Source organism: Apium graveolens, chromosome 3, assembly GCF_009905375.1.
Source record: "Apium graveolens cultivar Ventura chromosome 3, ASM990537v1, whole genome shotgun sequence".
Lineage (NCBI taxonomy): Eukaryota > Viridiplantae > Streptophyta > Magnoliopsida > Apiales > Apiaceae > Apium > Apium graveolens.
Window position 1 is genome coordinate 39,230,917 of NC_133649.1, and position 7,511 is coordinate 39,238,427.

At 33.3% G+C, this 7,511-nt stretch overlaps 1 long non-coding RNA gene across 1 annotated transcript; it reads right to left on the minus strand.

Moving 5' to 3' along the window:
* Positions 1 to 3,746: 3,746 nt before the first annotated feature.
* LOC141711197 (uncharacterized) lies at positions 3,747 to 5,540 on the minus strand. Its single transcript, XR_012571265.1, has 3 exons — positions 5,419 to 5,540; positions 4,783 to 4,828; positions 3,747 to 3,916 (listed from the first exon to the last, which is right to left on the minus strand). It is a non-coding gene; the product is annotated as an uncharacterized LOC141711197 (long non-coding RNA).
* Positions 5,541 to 7,511: the final 1,971 nt, after the last annotated feature.

The following is a 7,511-nucleotide window of genomic DNA, read 5'->3' on the forward strand; positions in this document are numbered from 1 at the left end:
CAGCTATTAATGCAAAATTCGGTTGTTATTGAAGAATCTAATTATGGTGAGGAAGCTAATGTTTCTAATGCTATTATAGATCCTAAGGATGATCTTTTATTCCCTGAAGATATGTCTATGCATGTGAGACAACAGAAACTGAAAGAGTTAATGCTACAAAAGAAAAGGATTATTCTGATAATCTCTAGAATGCTCATTGGAAAGATAATACATATCCTATTTCCAGAACACAAGTTGTTGCACATATGGAAATAGCAGAACAACAGATTACAAATCCTGATATGCTGAATCATCTGAAAGCCTCAACTTTAGTTGTCAGATCCTTACACACAGCTCATGAAGCAACTACTACTCAAATCAATCATAGTAAAGAATCTTTGATTGCTTCAAAGTTGACTACTCATCAGGAAATTCATAAACAAATTTCACCAATAATTGTCAGACAAACTTCAATTGAAGCCAGTCAAGCTAGATTGGAAGCTAAACAAGATCAAATGTCTGCTCAACTTATAGAAGTATAGAATTCAATGGAGCTGATTCTTTCTCTACTGCTTGGTGATGATGCCAAAAAGGGGGAGAATATTATTAAATCTAAATGCAAATAGCTGTCATTGACAAGTACTGATGATGAAAATCCTGATGGAGGTAATAAGGGGGACAAAAGGATAGCAAAAGGATAAAAGGTGAGAAGAGTTGAAGATTTGACTGTGACTACAAAATAAAATGCAAAAATCTTCGCAAGTCACAACTGTTGCTGATGAAGACCAAGGTGTTCTGTAGATAAAAGCTGGTGTTGAAGCAAGTCAATTTCTTCAATCTCTGAAAAACGACTATGTTCTACAAGGATCCAAAGATTCAATTATTTGATTATGAGGAGAGTAGAAGAATATGTATAAAAGAAAATCCAAGAGTTGATCTTGAACAGCTAAGGCAAATGGAGGGAGACTTCAAGAATTCCATGAAGACAGCAAATGCTGATATTGCTGTTATTTCTCAAGCACTTTATGAAGATGATCCTTTTAACAGGCCAATGAGAGGTGTAGTTATAAGGGAAATCAGTCAAGCAGTAGATCTCAGATCACAAGTTACAGTAACTATTGACTTGAAGCTTAAAGGAAAAGAGAAGATAGGAGAGAAGTCAAAGTTTTCAAATTCTAAAGCCAAAGTTGTTGTAAAGAATAAGAAGGAAGATTATGGAAGCATTCTGAGCTGGGGAAGTGGAATTAACCTCTGACATTGCTCAAGTTAAAGAAGGAGTTCAGGATGAAGAGTAAAGTCTGATATTCACTGAAGCAAGATTGAATATGCATACTTGATTCCTGCATTTAGATAGTTTTGACATCATCAATTCGAACTTGTCCATATTTCATAATGAACAAGTTGGGGGAGATTGTTAGGAGCAACTGATGATATCAAACAGAAACTATCAGAAGCATCGACGGATGATGACTACATCGACGGATGATAATGAAAGCGATGGATAATGATGATATCGACGGATGTTTATAATTGAAAACAGTATTTGTCACATCAGTTGATCTTTGAGAAGGAAAAGGAAATAGGAACTCAAGGCGGTGAAGGACTTTATATCAGAAGGAATTTTATAGGATTTCTTGTTGTTAATAGAATAGGATTCCTTATACATTGTTAGTTGTGCTCTATATAAAGCACAGATTAGGTTCATGCTATAAGTATTGCGATATTATTATATCTTTCGCATAACCTAGCAGCTCTCAAGGATATTTATTCATCCTTTCGAGAGAGTACGTTTGTAATAAGTTTTTATCAGTTAATATAAAAACTATTGATTCTGTTGAAGTTTTGTCGAATTGATTGTATTAACTATATTCACCCCCCCTCTACAGTTGATTAAGGGACTAACATATTGGAAGACTCTCTGAAGTTCATTCATCAAGTGGTGAACTATTATATCTCCGGATGCTCTTGCTTAGTAAAAAAGGTTGTTAGGTCCCGAATTATCGTAGAAGGGGGGATTGAATAAGATAATCACTAAATTAAAAAATTCTTTCAAATCTTTTACGGATATAAAATTTAGTGCTCAGTTAGTGGTTTCGTGTTCTTGAGAGGAATAGTGTTTGGAACAATAAAACAAGGAACACAGATATAATTTATATAAATAAACTAATTTAGATTTATTAAATAAACTTATTTAAAGTTTATAAAATAAATCATTTTAAGTTTATTAAATAAATTATATCAAAGTCCATTAAATAAATTTATTTAATTTAACAATTAAACTTTGAGTTTCGCCAATCCCTCGAGCTGCTTAGCTGTATACCCCGCGCATCTCTTCTCGTACTTTAACAGATAAACGTTCAATCCAAGTACGTTCCTCAACTTAACAATTCTTCTATAAATAATACCCAGATTCCTTTCATGAGTTGTTGACGCCTAGTGCAACTGGTCTGGTTCACAGACGACTAACCTCGATTCAGGTCTTCGTATTATAACCTTGATTCATTGTTAAGCCTGCAACAAATTTATCGCTTCAAACACTGACTGTCAATAAACAACTGTACTTTCACTGGAATCCTTTCTGGTACTTTAGACAACATCTTCATTGCTACTACAATCTTGAATACTTCATTCACTATTCTTCACCGACGCTTGAACATATAAATGAACTCTTGTCAGCGAGTATAACTTCAAGACTGCAGTTGTCTTCTTTAACCTCTGTCTATACCATGTCTTCAATTCTTCAGATTCCTATGCTTTATAAACTGTCTATCTTCAATCAATGCCAATACACTAAAATCTTCTGGTAGCACGTATACATTGAATCTTCAACAAAACTGAAACCTTGAAAGTCTTTAACCTTTATTCTTCACTGAGGCATGAACATATTAATGAGCTTTATTCAGTGACCTGTAAACAGACTTCAAGCTTTCTTCTAATCTTTTGATTCTTTGTATTTGCCTTGTCTTTATTTCTTCGTGATTTCTTGTGTAGTCGTAGTATTATTAACATGTCATGTTCTAGTGTTGTTCTCATGTTGAGTTATCACGTAACTGTTCATACAGCTATGCAGTCTCACCAACAAAGGTGCCAAGTCATTTCAAGATCTTCAAACTGTTAACGAACAGATCCACGAAACATTCAAAGAATCATGCTTTGCCCTTGGTCTTCTACAAAATGATAACCAGTGGCATGAAGCTATTGCCGAAAATTCCCATACATCATTGCCTCCACAGTTGCGTGCAATGTTTGTCAATATTTTGGCATATAGTCCTGTTTTTAAATCCACTGAGGCTTTAGGAAGCTCATTAGCGATGTATATCAGACGATATTCTCATCATTAGGTGACATTTGCTTAATGATCCTCATCTATATCTATCAGATGATGACTTACAAAATTATGCACTTGTAGGTGAATAAATCATCTATTTTTAAATCTTTTTTTTTGTAATTCAATATAAATTGTTAGTTCTAAATATCATATTTATTAACCTTTCTAACTGTTATAATACTTCATATATTTTTTTAAACAGAAATTAAAAAATTGTTTAATGACATCGGGAAGAGTTTGAAGGACTACGCGACAATGCCATTTCCAAGTGATGTTTATTTTAGCAATGTTGTTAACCGACTACTTCAAGAAGAGACTTTGTATGATAAAGCAGAGATGAAAATTTTGCATGAAAAGAATCATGGAATGCTCAACCTTGAATAGAAGAACGTTTACAATTTTATCATACAAAATGTTTATGATAAGGTATGTGGTGTTTTCTTCGTATATGGAAGTGGAGGGTGCAGCAAGACGTTTCTGTGGCAGACATTATGCTGTCGCCTTCGTTCAGAAGGAAAGATTGTGCTTCATGTTGCCTCATATGGTATAGCAGCCATATTGTTGCCTGGTGGAAGGACTGCACAATCAAGATTCCATATTCCTTTGACACTTGATCAGAACAGAACAGCTGAAATTAGACATGGAACCGATATTGCAGAATTAATTTAACAAACTGATTTGATCATTTGGGATGAAGCTCCGATGCAACATCGTTATTCTTTTGAATGCGTTGATCGTTCTTTGAGTAAAATAATTTCTGCTATTGATAAAATGAGAGCAAAGAAGCCATTTGGCGGTATCACAGTTGTTTTTGGCGGAGATTATAGGTAGATTTTACCCGTGATTCCAAAGGCATTGATAGCATTGTACATAGCACAAGCGATATACCTTTCGGTACCGTCGTGGTTACTACCATATACAAACTCATCTAAATTCTGGTTCTTATACTTATCAGTTGTAAAAAACTCCAATTGATCACTTTCTAGAGGAGTAATCGCACTAGCCATATGATTGAAAAGGCAGACTCCAAAACTTCTGTGTCCAAAATACTCAAATAGTACAACAGAGTACATTTTCAGACCATTAAATCTAAAAAAATTAGATAAACCACATATTTTCTTCATATTCTTATCATAAATTGCATTCCATACTATATTATTACACTTGAGGTGTACATGTTTGTCAAGTTGCTGACCAAACCTCTCGATGAAATAAGACGGAATCCTCAGCATATATACGTATATTTACTACATTAACCCCAAAAGGCATATATTTCAACAATTTACTTTATTAGACTAAAATTAAATAGTACTCTGACTTACAAATGAACCATCTTTTTCTTTTTCCACATTTGCACAAAGGAATCTGCATATCGCTGTGTCTACTATTCCTACAAATTAACATAATACTCACAAATTCAAAAACTACAGACTTTCTTTAAAAAAATTTATAATTAAAATTTGATGCAATTTTACCTGTCTCATTTTCATCCGTCAATTTAGAATACGGCATTTTCATTTGCTGCAATTTAAAAAAAAATAGTTCATATACGATTGTACAAACTTTTTAAAGTATTCTTCTTTTTATAGATCACAAACATTATAATCAACAACAAATTACGCAATCTTTTAAAAGGTCATATGATCAAAGATAAGTGCTCCATGTATAATCGCCAAACAAACATAAAATTATAATCTCTATTGAACAATGCGTTTTACATTTAAAAAATTGTGGATTTCAGAGAAGCATTTTTTGGACAATATAGCATGCATAACGCGGATGATACATGCACAAAGGCAAAGATATATATTATATTCAATTCGTATTTAATAAGGAATATAATCCAAGTTTTGTGCTTACACATAATGGTCAGATTTCTTACTCTGACTAAACTTTGCAATCCTGAATTTAGTTCTTTAGTATCAAAAATTCAGGTGAGCAAATTATATAATAAACAATATGAAAGTCTTCAGATCAATTAAGAAGAACACAAAAGAAGATGATGATCAACACAAAACACTCCTAAACTTGAAGGATGAACCCTAACCAATAATCAGTCATGAAACAACAAAGAAACAAGATAAAATAATGAAGAAACAAGGTAGACTTACCTCCATTATCGCCAATTCAATGGTGACAGTGTAATCGGAGTTAGTTCGGAACGTTGATATGGATGAATTGTGTGCTTAATACATGTTTTCAACGGACTCTATTAGTTATGCTCAAATCCAGTTGGTGGGTGGACTTTATTATGTCCAAATAATATTTAATTCAATTGTGATGTTATATCTACAGAGTATATAAAAAATAAGCATAAAAGGATATTTTTGAATTTATTTTGGTTTTAACATATTCTTAAAAATATTTTATTTTTGTTTTAAATATTCAATTTCTCAATTCTTATGTTTGAACATTATTTTTCCAAATCATACCATTAAACTTTATAGTTCATATATTAACAAACCAAAAAAAAATATTAAGTTGTATCTTATATATATATAAAATCCTATATTACTTTAAAGTTATATTATTAATATTAAAAATATTCCAATACATCAAAAACTTTATGGTGAAACGTACGAATTTATTGATCTTTATATTTTTTAAAGGGAATAACACGTATAGTGTAATAACCCCAATTTTTGGAAATTTTTGAAACCCTTATGAATAGTGTTTTTGCTGAATGAGAAAACTTTTCATGCCACACTATGTAGGGGTTCTGATATGGATATTCTGAGATTTTATTAGTACTTTATATGGGATATAAGGGTATGTAAAGATCGTCAGAATCCAAATCCGAACACTTTGATTTTTCCCGGAAATCCAATAGATACGGAAAGAATTGAGTATAAGGTAACAGGATAAAAGGATTTAAATTAAAAGATTATAATAGAGGATCATAAAAAGGAATATAATGTATTGAGAAAGGTTAAGGGAACCTAAGTAATAAGATCCCGAGTATGATCCCTCAAACGATAAACGAAAACGAAAGTTAAGCGAACAGTATAACAGATCAGTGGTCATTAGGCAAACAATTAGGAAGTTAATCAAAGGGATTAGAGAGGATGATGTCACCCAACCAATGAGAAGAGGACAAGGAGGGGAGGATGATATCATGAGGATGACACAAGCATGACATGGGAAGGAAGGAGATGTGGTGGCTTTTTAACCACACAAAATCAAGGGCAACTAGGTAATTTACTAAAACAAACACAAAAATCAAACCAACCAAGCCAAGCAAATCATTTTTCATCAAAATCAAAAAGAAACCAAGGCATTGTTCTTCATGCTCTCGGCCAAAACAGAACCAGAACACTAAAACTGCTGTATCTCCTTCATTTCTCACTCAAATATTGTGTTCTATAGCTCATTGGAAAGGTATTGAGATGGCCTACAACTCTTGTTCACAAGTCTCGTCCAAATAATCATGGTAAGACCCTCATTTTTATAGTTCTTTAAATCGGACTTTTAGAAACTTCAAAGCCTAACTTTGTGTTCTTGATTTCTTTGGAAAGATCAAGCTTGTAGGAGGCTCCCTAAGGCTTCCTAGCAACTTAACACCTCCCAAGGAAGGTATAAACTTCAAACCCTAGCCTTTACTTTATTTGTTAGTAAGTTTAATGGTTGGTGTTGTGAAATGAGAAGCATGGATTGTGATTATTAGTAGTTTGGTTTGATTTGGAAGTGTTTTGGTAATTGAAGCTTGATTATAGTTCATAGGTCTTGATTGTGGTTGTTTGAGTTGAAAACCTTGGAGATTATGGACTGATGTGGTATGGTTTAGGTGAAGTTTTGTTGTGTTGATGGTTATGAGTTGGTTGGTGGTTGATTGGAGTAGTTTAATCATTGGTAATCGCGTAAACATAGCCGTCGTAACGTCCGATTTTCTTTGGACTGTTTTTGTGCATAATATTAGGACCCGAGAACCCCCTGCTAGATTATGACCACTGCCATGTTTAGATAGCTCATATTACGAGCTTCATTTTGATATGTAGTTCGTTCGATTCCAATGCACGGTTTAGGAGAAACGACCGTTTCAAGTAACGGCGTTTCGCGAACGAAACTTTTCCCCTCGCCTTACTTTGAAACATAGGTTAAAGACCAAAAAGGGTTAATTAATGTATGAAACATTTATGGTAAGTGTGTTAGGCAGTTGGTAAGACACTCGCGAAGGAATCGCCTTAAAACTCGTAAAGGTTAAATT